Here is a 13762-nt window from a genome sequence, read left to right as displayed (position 1 = left end):
TGAGTGACCAGGGCACAGAACATATCAGAATCTTAGGTATCTTCTATGGTACTTACCCCGAGCCAGGTACACCAGAGGTGCTGAGGGGATGCGTGCAGACTTGCTTTTACAGATAACTTTCGCGTAGATCCAATGTGTGTGCCACGCCAGATCGATGCATTCGCAAGCGTCTTTCTGGTTCGGACTTTCAAAGCATGCCTGAAATGCCATGAACAGTATTTGTATCTGAGCTAATTTTTTGAGGAGGCAGGGCTTTGATTTTCCTGATTTTTTTGTTTTGTTTTTTTTTTTTAACCTGACTATGTAACAAGAATATTAGAAATAAAATTTAGGTGAGGACAGACAATCCTTGGGTGTATAAAGACTCGGGACAGCTGAATAAATAGCATACATGTAACTGGCTCTCTGGGCCCTACCCAAGCCTTTTTACAGCTTCCAGGTGTTTTATAGACACATTTTTCTATGAAGTAGTCAAACTGTAAACAGCATGAACTCTGACTGAGCATCATGTCTTAAAATAAAAATAATAAAAGAAAGAAAATAAGAGACCAGCATCACCATGATTTTCCCCATTCAAATGTCTTCTGGTTTTGCCTGTGGTAGCATGGGCCAAGGCTGTGGGGCATTTGTGCAGCATTCACAATTCTTTCAATCTGTCCTGATTATGGAACCCATTAAGGTCTCTCCTCCACATGGAACCACAGTGCTCTGAGAGGCCACTGAACTCACAGCAGCGCACACAATTCCAGTGATACTTCCGCAATTTTTTTTTTTTTTTGAGATGGAGTCTAGCTCTGTCATCCAGACTGGAGTATAGTGGCACAATCTTGGCTCACTGCAACCTCTGACTCCTGAGTTCAAGCAATTCTCCTACCTCAGCCTCCTGAGTAGCTGGGATTACAGGTGCCCGCCACCACACCCAGCTAATTTTTTTGTATTTTTAGTAGAGATGGGGTTTCACTGTGTTGGCCAGCCTGGTCTTGAACTCCTGACCTTGTGATCCGCCTGCCTCAGCCTCCCAAAATGCTAGGATTACAAGTGTGAGCCATCAAGTCCAGTCACTACTGCAATGTTTTATGCACAGAACCGTATATTTGTTGGGTAAATATAACATCATCTTGTTTTAGCAATTTGTGAACAGTCTAGTTTCTCCTTCATACTTGTAAGTTCATCAGGGCAAGGGTTAAATTGTTGGCACCCAAATACCTCAGTGTACAAATGTCTGCCCTCAGTAGCATTTTTGGCTGAGCAGGTGGAGGAAGGGCCATGTTCTTCAATGTCCTGAGGGCCCCACATCTTCAACCTTTACCCCCACATCCCCAGCTTTGCCTTCCTCACAACAGAAATGTTCTCCCACTTCCTTTCCAGGTCTCAGGGAATCATGGTACAAGCTGGAAGAAACCTGACAGATTATTTAGGCTAAATCTTTCATTGTGTAAATGACGAAATTAGGGTTGAGCAAAATGGGGTGATTTACTAGTCTGTGCAAAGCCAAGAAAAAGTCTGAGTCTCCTAGAAAGTCATGTATGCCCTGAAATATTTAAAAATGTTAACTAAAATATCTTCACTTCACTGTTAAATATGTCCTCATGCAGTTGCTATAATCAGTTACTTCTCAAGAAAATTCTCAAAGCTTTATTTCCCATATGACACATTTCAGAATATTACATAAGAAGCTTTCACCACGACACCGAGGTAAGATACATATGACAAGCCAAAGACAGGGGCCATTAAAGAGATAAGAAATCTTCAAGGGGGCAATCCCTAAAGTGGCAACAAGACATCACTCTTCTCTACTTACCTTCTAGGTAAGCTGATGTTGGGGTTCTGAGGGGCCCCAATAAATAACATCTCTCCTCCTCCTCCAGCTCCTGCACACGTTGAAAAACAAAATGAAAGGTTTTTTGGGTTTTTTTTTTTTGAGAGAGGCTTGCTCTCTGCTCTGTTGCCTAGGCTGGAATGCAATGGTGCCATCTTGGCTCACTGTAACCTCCGCCTCCCGGGTTCAAGCCATTCTCCTGCCTCAGGCTCCCGAGTAGCTGGGATGACAGGCGACTGCCATCGCCCCCGGCTATTTTTGTATTTTTAGTAGAGATGGGAACTCCTGACCTCGTGAACCTCCCGACTTGGCTTCCCAAAATGCTGGGATTACAGGCCTGAGCCAACGTGCCTGGCCTGAAAAACAAAATGAAAGGTGGCAGATGGACTCAAACGCCACCTCATGTTGGGAGGGCAGGACCTGGTTTATGCTGACCTGAGCTGGGCCTGAGGGCAGGACAACACTGGCAAGGGGCGGAGGGGAGCGCAGAGAGGGGAGGACGGGTCCAGCTCTTTCAGTGGCCAACGAAAAGCTGAGAGTGTCAGAGCTGGTGCAGGACTCCCCAGGGTGACTGAGCCCCCAGAGCTGGGAAGAGCCATTCTCCATAATAAAAAGTCAGGACCAGCTGAAAGCCCCTCCCAACCCTCCACCCTCAGTCGAAGGGGCTTCCTTCAGGGCTTAGCCCCATCACTGCCCGGTGCTGGGGACTAGTGTTTGGCTCCCTCCTAGAAAAGACATGAGCCTGGGTTAGTTGAGAGACAGAGGGAGAAAGAGACAGAAGGCTTAGCTCCCGTCCAACAGGGCCACCTAGAGGGACTCTCAGGCTTGAGCAGGGAGAAAGGGAGTTTTGAGGCAGAGCTGATCAAGGGAACCTCAGGCAGGAGGCCCAGCCATTGAGGCCGTGGTGTCTCTGAAGACCCCATGAGAGCATTAGACAAAGGAGAGGTAACTTTAAATATCACAGCCCAAGGCTGAGTGCGCTGGCTCACGCCTGTAATCCCAGCACTTTGGGAGGCTGAGGTGGGCGAATCACCTGAGGTCGGGAGTTCAAGACCAGCCTGACCAACATGGAGAAACCTTGTCTCTACTAAAAATACCAAAAAATTAGCCAGTCGTGGTGGCACATTCCTGTAATCCCAGCTACTCAGGAGGCTGAGGCGGGAGAATTGCTTAAACCCAGGAGGCGGAGGTTGCAGTGAGCTGAGATCTGGCCATTGTACTCCAGCCCAGGCAACAAGAGCAAAACTCCGTCTCAAAAAAAAAAAAAAAGAAAGAAAAAAAAAATCACAGCATAGTCCAGAAAGAAAGAATCTGCCTCATGAGACAACCAATTAATTAAGAGCTTTTCTCCCCATCTCTCTCCTCCTCCCTCTTCCTGCTTTGAGCCTGGAACAAATCATGGTAGTAAAATGGGGGCAGAGAGCTGGTAGCAGTAGATGGAGGACCAGAAAAGATGCCCCTGCCTCCCTTTACCTGGCTTTCTGGCTGCAGAAGGCCCGACACAGGTGAAGGGAGAAGTTTCAACTTGAAATCTGATTTTAATAATTGATTATGGGCTGGGCATGATGGCTCACACCTGTAATCTCAGCAAGTTGGGAGGCTGAGGCGGGCAGATCATGAGGTCAGGAGATTAAGACCATCCTGGTTGACATGGTGAAACCCCATTGCTACTAAAAATACAAAAAATTAGCTGAGTGTGGTGGGGCATGCCTGTAGTCCCAGCTACTTGGAAGGCTGAGGCAGGAGAATGGCTTGAACAAGGAGGCAGATTGTTCTTGTTGCAGTGAGCTGAGACTGTGCCACTGCACTCCAGCCTGGGTAAGAGAGCGGGACTCTCTCTCTCAAAAAAAATAAATAAATAAAAGGATTGATTATGACACAAAACTAGTTATTCTAACTTCTCAGTGGAGAGTGTTGGCGGCTTAGAATGGCTATAGGACTGTTTATTATTTAAGAGTGATAAAAACAAGTTGTAAGATGAAGCAGATTTTCATTTTGAGGCAAGGACAGTACTTTCCCCTATCGAGTAATCTGAAAAGGACAGTGGGAATCAAAAACAAGGTTGCTTTCTCATTTGAATAGATGGTTTTCTTCAAATCCAAAAATCTGTCACTTTCACGTTTTCCCTTTTATTTCTCTAACCCACTGAAAGGTGATTGCTTCTGGTATTCCTAAGTTCATCAAGCATGCTACTAAACCAGTGATTGGGACATTAAGAGCACCCGGCACTCCACTAACAAGGGGCTGAATCCTGCTGATAGCACTCGCTATGTTTTGTCCACCTGCCGCGGTGCCTGGGAAGCAACTGCTGGGCTGTTCCTCCAGCAGGTTATGAACTCAAATAAAATGAGAGGAGAACCCAGGGAGTACTGGGCTGCTGTCTCTTGGTTTTGGTCCAAAAAAAAAAAAAGAAATAAAGAAAAAGAACCCCGATAAATGTATTACAGTCAGTAAGCATTTCTGATTTACACCGAAGGTGGTCTCGCTATGATCTCTTCTCAAATCACTCTTCCAGCTAACAGCACTGCTATTAAACCTCTTGGTGATACCTATTGTTTAAGAATAAAAATTTAAAACACACACAAGAAAAAGAAAAACCTACTGGTGAATAAACCGAATGAACTATGTTAAGTCTCTGTCCAACCCTGTCCAAAGTCAGGCAGAGGAGGGCAGCTTGAGTTCCCATCGCCATCTCCCAGCACGTTTTGTTGTTTGATTAGAATAGATTCCCTCTGGCCAGGCGCAGTGGCTCATGCTTGTAATCTCAGCACTTTGGGAGGCCAAGGCAGGTGGATCACAAGGTCAGGAGTTCAAGACCAGCCTGGCCAAAATGTTGAAACCCCGTCTCTACTAAAAATACAAAAATTAGCTGGGCATGGTGGCACACGCCTGTAATCCCAGCTACTCAGGAGGCTGAGGCAAGAGAATCATTTGAACCTGGGAGGCGGAGGTTGCAGTAAACTGAGATCACGCCATTGCATTCCAGCCTGGTGACAGAGTGAGACTCTGTCTCAAAAAAAAAGAAAAAAAAAAAAAAAAAGAATAGATTCCCTCTGTAAGACATTAATTGATTTCCAAGTCTTGCTTTAAGAAGCTTCTTTATTATATGGGAAGTGATTGAGAATTGGCAATCATGAATCTGGCTGTCTCTACTCATGAGTTTAAAGACTGTTCTGATGACGATAATTATATTTTTATGAATATCCTACCTAGAGAGTAACAATTTTACTGTGTCAGACTGCACCACACAAAGATGCATCAATTTCATCTGCAATGAAAAATAGAGCCTAATAGCGCAGTTACATTTATACGATAGTCAAACATCAAGATGCAACGTAAGTGCTTCAACTGAAAGAATTCTGATCATTATTTAACCTTGAGATGATTAAGGTGAAAGCTTGTTAGCTTTCACGAATTACTTTTTTCATGATTTTTGCTGTTTTGGTTTGATTTTTAAAAATCCATAATTACCATTTATTAACATTTGGATTCCACCCCAACCCCCATGATATGTGGGCAAGGGGAAAAAAACAACAAAAAAGAGCCGTAGATATGATTACTGGTCAAAGAGAGTTTTAGGTAATTGTAAGTCGTAATTATGTTCTTGGTACAATACCATACTAACTGGTTCTCTCCTTTTTTCAGCCAAGTTTCTTCAACTATAATGCAAATTATTATTATTATTATTATTGCTATTATTATTTGAGATGGAGTCTTGCTCTGTTGCCAGGCTGGAGTGCAGTGGTGCGATCTTGGCTCACTGCAACCTCCGCCTCCCTGGTTCAAGTGATTCTTCTGCCTCGGCCTCCCAAGTGGCTGGGATTACAGACATGTGTACCATGTCCAGGTAATTTTTGTAATTTTAGTAGAGACGGGGTTTCACCATGTTGGACAGGATGGTCTCGATCTTCTGATCTTGTGATCCACCCGCCTCTGCCTCCCAAAGTGCTGGGATTACAGGCATGAGCCACCCGGCTATTATCAATTTTTGAGACTTAGTCTCACACTGTTGCCCAGCCTGAAGTGCAATGGTGCGATCTTGGCTCACTGCAGCCTCCACCTCCTGGATTCAAATGATTCTTCTGCCTCGGCCTCCTGAGTAGCGGGATTACAGGCACTAGGCATCACACCCAACTAATTTTTGTATTTTTAGTAGAGACAGGGTTTTTTACCATGCTGGCCAAGCTGCTCTCAAACTCCTGACCTTGTGTTCTGCCCACCTCAGCCTCCCAAAGTTCTGGGATTACAGGCGTGAGGCACCTGGCACTATCATGCAAATTATGGACAATGTGGCTGGGCAAGGTGGCTCATGTCTGTAATCCCAGCACTTTGGGAGGCTGAGGCAGGCAGATCATGAGGTCAGGAGTTCAAGACCAGCCTGACTAACATAGTGAAACCCCGTCTCTGCTAAAAATACAAAATTAGCCAGGTGTGGTGGCAGATGCCTGTAATCCCAGCTACTCGGGGGCTGAGGCAGAAGAATTGCTTGAGTCCAGGAGGTAGAGGTTGCAGTGAGCCAGGATCATGTCACTGCACTCCACACTGGGCAACAAGAGTGAAACTCTGTCTCAAAAAAAAAAAAAAAAATTATGGGCAATGTATTTCGGTTAGATGTTATACATATATAATAATTCAATACAAATAGACTTTCATTGTGATAGTGAGTAGAGCTATTCCAAGTGTTGTCTGAGAACCAGCAACATCAAGTATTACTCAAAAAGTTGGAAATGCAAATTGTCAGGCCTTACCCCAGACCTCTTGAGTCCGAATCCCTAGCAGTGGGCACAGGCCTCCTGGACTGTGTTAACAAGCCTTCCAGGAGGTGTGACAAGGTGTGAGAATCACTGCTGCAGTATCTTGTAACTCATTCTCCCCTCACTAAAGTGAAACACTGGTAAGTGTGGAGGCTGCAATCCCAGCAATGCTGAAGGCGTTTCCTGTTAGCTGGAGGGGGCTTGTGTTCCCGGAAAGGGGCCCAAGTGACAGGCGGTTTTGGCCAAATCTCTGAGTCCAGGTTCCTCTCTAGTGGGTTTTCTCTTCTCTTTATATCTCCTGAGGTCACAGTGTGCCCAAGGCCATAGTTTCTCCCCATTACCAGTCATAATTGTTTGTGTAACCTCCCTGGCAGGAGGGATGTTTATGATACTCCTTGTCATGTGAGGGCTTCCGCCATCCTGAATCCTTGTTGGTGCTTCCCCTCTATCACTGAGACTTCATTTCTTTGACATCATCTTGAGCTGCTTAAGCTTTTTTTTTTTTTTTTTTTCCAGAGAGAGTCTTGCTCTGTTGCCCAGGCTGGAGTGCTGACTGCAACTTCTGCCTCCTGGGCTCAAACAATTCTCCCGAGTAGCTAGGATTATAGGCATGTGCCACCACACCTGGCTAATTTGTATTTTTAGGAGAGATGGGGTTTCACCATGTCGGCCAGGCTGGTCTCGAACTCCTGACCTTGTGATCTGCCTGCCTCGGCTCCCAAAGTGTGCTTAAACATTTTTAACATCCACCACAATACTCTTCTATTTTTCTTTATGGCAGAAGCCACCCTATTTACCTTTTGATAGCACAATGGGCCAAAATTGTTTACTAGAACTCACCAGAATGTGGCATGGAGAGGGGCCACACATTGCAAACACACTGAAAGAACATGGAACATATGCTCAGTAGAGTGCTGATACTTCCCAGCCAGGACTACACAGTGCTGTTGCCATAGGAGTTTTCTTTGGCAGACAGGATAGGGTAGCATGTAACATGATGGAAAATTGTCATCAGAATTTGGTGACAGATATAGAGGTAATTTTTTTTTTTTTTGAGATGGAGTCTCACACTGTTGCCCAGGCTGGAGTGCCACGGCACAATCTCGGCTCACTGCAATCTCTGCCTCCTGGTTTTGAGCAATTCCTCTGCCTCAGCCTCCTGAGTAGCTGGGACTACAGGCGTGCGCCGCCACGCCCAACTAATTTTTTTTTTTTTGTATTTTTAGTAGAGATGGGGTTTCACCATGTTGGCCAGGATGGTCTCGATCTCCTGACCTCGTGATCCACCCACCTTGGCCTCCCAAAGTGCTGGTATTACAGGTGTGAGCCACTATGCCCAGCCTAGAGATAATTTTTAATTTTTTTTTTAATAGAGATGGAGTTTCTCCATGTTGGTCAGGCTGGTCTCAAACTCCTGACCTCAGGTGATCCGCCTGCCTCAGCCTCCCAAAGTGCTGGGATTATAGGCACAAGCCACCAAGCCTGGCCAATATAGAAGTAATTTTTACTGTGGTAAAAACATAACAAAACTCACTTTCTTCACTCTTTTTAAGTGTATGATCGATAGTGTTAAGTATATTCATTCTGTTGTGAAACAGATCTCCAAACTTTTAAATCTTGTAAAACTAACACTATACCTTTTAAACAACTCCCACTTCCCCCTACCCTTAGCCCCTGGCAACCAGCATCCTACTTTCTGTTTCTATGAATTCGATTGCTTTAGATAGCTCATAAAAATAAAATCATCCAGGCAGGTGCAGTGGCTCATGCCTGCATTTTGGGAGGCAGAGGCAGGAGGATTGCTTGAGCCCAGGAGTTTGAGACCAGTTGAGCAACACAGTGAAATCCCCATCACTGTTATTTAAAAAAAAAAAAGGAATAATTCAGCATTTTCTTTTCTTGAATGGCTTATTTCACTTAGCATAATGTCCTCAAGGTTTATCCGATAGAAAAATTTTGGAAGGAACGCATATTTGAGACCACAGCATTCTAATGAATCAGCACACATGGGACAGTGTTAAATGAAGTGAATCAGTATGCCAAAAGTGAATACCATCCTGATTTAATCTTTATATTATTCCGTATATTCTTTTTAATTTTAATTTATGCAGGCTTGGCTGGTTTCGGTGGCTCATACCTGTAATCCCAGTACTTTGGGAGGTCAAGGCGAGTGGATAACTTGTGGTCAGGAGTTCAAGCCCAGCCTGCCCAACATGGTGAAACCCTGCTTCTACTAAAAATAAAAAATTAGCTGGGTGTGGTGGCATGTGCCTGTCATCTCAGCTACTTGGGAGGCTGAGGCAGGAGAATTGCTTGAACCCAGGAGGTGGAGGTTGCAGTGAGCCTAGATTGGGTCATTGCACTCCAGCCTGGGTGACAGAGTGCGACTTTGTCTCAAAAAAATAAATAAATAAATGGACATGGGCTCCATTATCTAAGGAGATGGAGTTATCCACATCCCTTCATATAGGCTATATATTTGATTGCATTCTTTTCGTTTGATTTTTTTAGTCCAGGTTCCAGGCTTATGAATACATTGTCTTAAAGGACCTAGTGCAAGGGCAAAATCTTTGAAGTGGTGCTTCTGAAATCTGGAGGTGAATCAGAATGACCTTGAAATTTGTTAATACAAATTCCCTGGGTTCCAAGAGATTCTTATTTTGGTAGGTCTGAGGTGGAGCCCGGGAATCTGCATTTAACAAGCACTGCAGGTGAGTCTTTCCTTCTGACACACTGCAAGTCTAAACCAGAGGGATAGGGCAGTGCCTGTGAGGGTGAAGCAGTGAGGCGCAACCCCTTTCCCAGGAGCTGTACCTTCCTTGGATCCTCCTGATGCATGGTATCTGGCCTTTAAATAACAATTCATGTCCCTGCCTAGGTCTAGAGTCCCTCGTGCTCTTGCCTCAGCCCTGCCCAAAGACCACAGGCTTCCAGAGATACAGGCATTCTGCGGTACTGACCTGCATATCCCCAGCTGGGCTTAATGCCATCTCCGTTGTGAGAAGATGCTCAAAAATATTTGTCAAATAAATGAAAACAATCAGGACAAAAATGCAACGAAAAGAATGTGACTGAAAGAGTCAGAGAAGGATTTAGTCTTGGCCCTTAAGCCCAACAGCTGTGGGGCCTTGATTAAGTTACTTCCTCTCTCAGGCCTTAGCCCTGCACCTATGACATGGGGAGCAGTTTCCTCCTCCTTCCTCCTACTGAGGGCTGCTGTGGAGTACACATGACATAAGGTATGTAAAAGTGCCTGAAAACTGTGGAGCCACTTTTTGTCAATTTTGTTGAATATGACTGTCTTTTTGCTCTACTGAGTGTTAGGTAGTATGACTGAAGCCAAGAACACAAGGTTTACTTCCGGCTCTTACCGAAAAGCAAATCCTATTATTTGGTATTTAAAAGAGCCACATGACTTTTCCAGCTCCAAGAAGAGTGAAAAAGAAATTCAATACTACACATTTATGATGGAAACAGTAGAAATATCCTATAAATAATGAACAGTATAAAGGAATAGAGATTCACAAGAAAGCAAATTAACTAGGCACACAGCAGTTCGATTCTGACATGGGGATTTCCCGCAACCTATAACTGCTTAAAGAAATGACATCTGAATTTTATTGGCGCCTTTGAAATCACCTAAAAGGTAGCAGGTATCTGATAAGATGCACTGAAAAGCAAATTTATGTAAACTTCAAGGGAGGGATTATAACCACCCCCTAAACTGCAAAGAACCAAAAGAAGTTAGATGACATCCAAGAAGCTGTGTGCACCAGGTGGTAAATGCAGAGCCAGTCCACAGCCCAGTGAGGAAAGTGAGGACAATGGAGCTTTCCACCTATGTTTAGGTGGAAACTATCTCATTCTCAAATGAGGTCTTCCATTGTCTTGGCTCATTAAAAGGTTCTTACTAATATGAAATGTCGGTATTTTTTTAAACTGACAAATGAAAAGTTGACAGTGATCTGACTCCCCATTCAAATTCGGTCTGGGAGCTTTGAGTTTGAATTCTCAATCCACTCAAGGCAAGTGGCTTGATGCAAATTTCGAATCCACTCAGGCTTTGATTTCTCTACGTGTAAAGACACAAAGATTGGCAATAATATTTGTAAAGAGCCTAGCTCAAATTGTATAGTACATAGTTGGGAATCAATAATTGGTGCTGGTTATATGAAAAAGAAATGCATATATGCATTGTTATTCAGATATATAAATTAGGCAGAATGTCTTCTTTTTAAAAAAATTTGTTGTTTTAAGAGATGGGGTCTCTGGCACCCAGGCTGGAGTGCAGTGGCAGAATCATAACTCATTGCAACCTCAAACTCCTGGACTCAAGTGATCCTTCTGCTTCAGCCCCCAGAGTAGCTAGGACTACTGGCACATGCCATTATGCCCAGCTGATTTTTAAAATTTATTTGAGACAGATTCTGGCTATGTTGTCCAGGCTGGTCTCGAATTCCTGAGTTCAAGCAATCGTCCCATCTCAGCCTCCCAAAGTCTTGGGAATACAGGTGTGAGCCACTGTGCCTGGTCATGGTAGTGTGTCTTGATGGTATAAAATTACTGTTTTCATTATTGTGTTAGATGTTTCTCATTTTCCCCATGGTGGCCTCCTTTGGGACTGTCCATGCTTTTGCTCCAAGAGTAAATCTCAAAGGAGCAAGCATAAGCAGGAATTTTCCTTGTGTGCACACAGCCAACCAAACAGGCCTATGTCTGTGGTGAAGCGCATTCCAGAACCAGTGGTAGGATGGGGTTGGGTTGTACCTACTGGCTGAAGTTTTTGTTAGATCTAGAATTTAATCTCTTACTTGGTTCTGGGACTAGTACTTAAAAACCTCCTGTTGTATCATGTATGTCTTTATATTCCTAGAGCTTTAATAAACTGTAGTTCCTCAGCCACTGTTTGTTGATGATTTGAGTAAGTAAATATACAAGTAAATATCAAAGTGTACATAGTACATTAAATCATGTACGTTTTCCCAATTATTTGCTGCTGTTTGTTTTTGAAACTGATCTGAAACAGATAGCATTTTGATGGGTGACCTTTAACTTACCAAGGCAGACAGAAAACAGGAAAAGGGTGGGAGCCTCTATGACTAAAATGTATTTATGTTAAGTACATGATGGATATTCCAGGTGTTCTGGCAGGCATCTTCCCGGCCAAAACTGAAGCTGAATTTGAGCTCAACGGCTAATAACAGCTGGGCTTGTTTTCCAGGTACCTCAAAGTTCAAATTATTTTCCTAGATAGGTCATGTTCTGGGGCTTTTGACTCTAATGCAATGTGGGCAATGCAATGACCACGTTATTTTAGAAACATTTACAGGTCACTTAGGGAGGACAAAGGAGGCAAACACTTTGGCTCTCTTATATCTGTCACTCACAGGAAGCTGATGGCTTAAAGTTTTAAAGACTTTCACTTTTGTTGAGTTCTCCACCAGAAGCTGAGCAAGGCAGAATTGCTAGGGCAGGTCCAGGTTTTGTGAGATCTGAAGCTTTAGACAATATAAGGTGTCCTATTTAAGAAAAATAATATAAAATCACAAATAAAAAACTAGACATGAAAATGAGTACTTAACTAGAAGCCCCAGCCAGGCACAGTGTCTCACACCTGTAATCCTTGCACTTTAGGAGGCTGAGGTGGGAGACGCTTGAGGCCAGGAATTTGAGACTAGCCTGTGCAATATGGTGAGATCATTCCTCTTTACAAAAAAAAAAGTAAAATTTAGCCAGGCATGGTTGTGCACTTGTAGTCAGTCCCAGTGACTCAGGAGTCTGAGGCAGGAGGATTGCTTGAGCTCAGGAATCTGAGGCTGCAGTGAACTGTGATCATGCCACTGTACTCCAACCTGGGTGACAGAGTGAGACTCTCTAAAATAAAAAAAATAATAAAACAGAAACCAACCCTCCTTGCAAGTGGGGGATCCCAAAGCTTGAGCTGAATTAACTTCTTGTAAATGCACCTCTGTAATAATGGAAGCCATATTTTAAGACAAAGGTATTTGTGCTATAATGTTGATGGATGGAACATTTCTAAACATTTATCAGTAAGAGAACACATACATGCTAAATCTAAGTCCAGACATAGACATTAAATGCCATGTGTTCAGGCTGGAGGGAAGTGAAGCTGTGGGGAAGACAAGGGAGAAGGGAACCGGAGACTATTAGGTACCCAGGGAGACTTCAATTCGTTGGAATGTTTAGGTAACTTGGAATCGTTGAATTTACCTTTAAAATTAATCTGAACCCAAAAGATGTAATTTATTGGTCATCAAAAATCTTTCCAAATACTGTTTTTTCCCCCAAGTTTCCTGTAGGTTTAACAATTTTTTAAAAACTAGTGTTATTTACCATGACATTGAGATTAGAAAAAAAGAAAGCAAATAAATTACTTAAGGGGGTAAGAACGTATGAAATGTGTGCCTTCACCCCTAGTAGGAAGCCCTCTGTGGCATAAGTTGCGTCCATGCCACTCAGAAATCACTTGACCACTACAGTCATGGTGGGGATCCAGTTATGAATAGGTCATTTGAGGTGAAGCTGGTCAACAGTAAGGGCTCATTTAATAAAAAAATTTATTAAATGGGTGAATCAAATAAATAATTCCACTTTGAACCAATGAGATCAGACTTGAAAGCAATTTTTATTCCTAAAGATTCTGTAACTGAATTTTGTTACACTTCTTTGGCTGCGTTTGAGAATTCTGTCATGAATATGGCCTAGGTTTGATGGCAAAAGGATTAAAAAATGAAATGGAATTAATTCTCACTGAGTACCTAACATATGCCAGGTATCTTGTTTGGTGTTTGCATATTTACTTATTTATTTTAAAAAATATATATTTTTCAATAAACCACCTACAAAGCTTCTGGGTGTGTATTATTTAAGCTTTGTAGCCATTTTGTAGTCAAGGAAGCTAGAACTCAGAGGACTGAAATAACTTGTTTATGGCCTTGCAGGGAGCAAGTGGCAGAGCCAGAATCCAAATGCAGGTTTGTGAGCAAATGGCTTTTGCTCTGATGCTGTAAACTCTCATTTGGCCTTTCCCTTCCAGCCAATGTGAAAGACACATGAAACAGTGAGAGAGAGAGGCAGTAAGGACTATGAAGATGGGACAGTACAGTGAGAAGTCACACTGCTTGTCCATCATCAGTGCATCATTTGGGGCCTTAAATTACCCACCTGT

The 13762-nt window shown here is 43.3% G+C and overlaps 1 long non-coding RNA gene across 2 annotated transcripts in view; it reads left to right on the top strand.

Annotated features, from left to right (window-relative positions):
- The window catches only part of LOC118154555 (uncharacterized), a 68703-nt gene that overhangs the window by 14007 nt on the left and 40934 nt on the right, over window positions 1–13762 (top strand). The window lies entirely within an intron of this gene.

The sequence above is a fragment of the Callithrix jacchus genome, chromosome 6 (genome assembly GCF_049354715.1).
Source record: "Callithrix jacchus isolate 240 chromosome 6, calJac240_pri, whole genome shotgun sequence".
Lineage (NCBI taxonomy): Eukaryota > Metazoa > Chordata > Mammalia > Primates > Cebidae > Callithrix > Callithrix jacchus.
The sequence above is the reverse complement of the archived record's forward strand: the minus strand, read 5'-3'. Positions and strand labels throughout refer to the sequence as shown.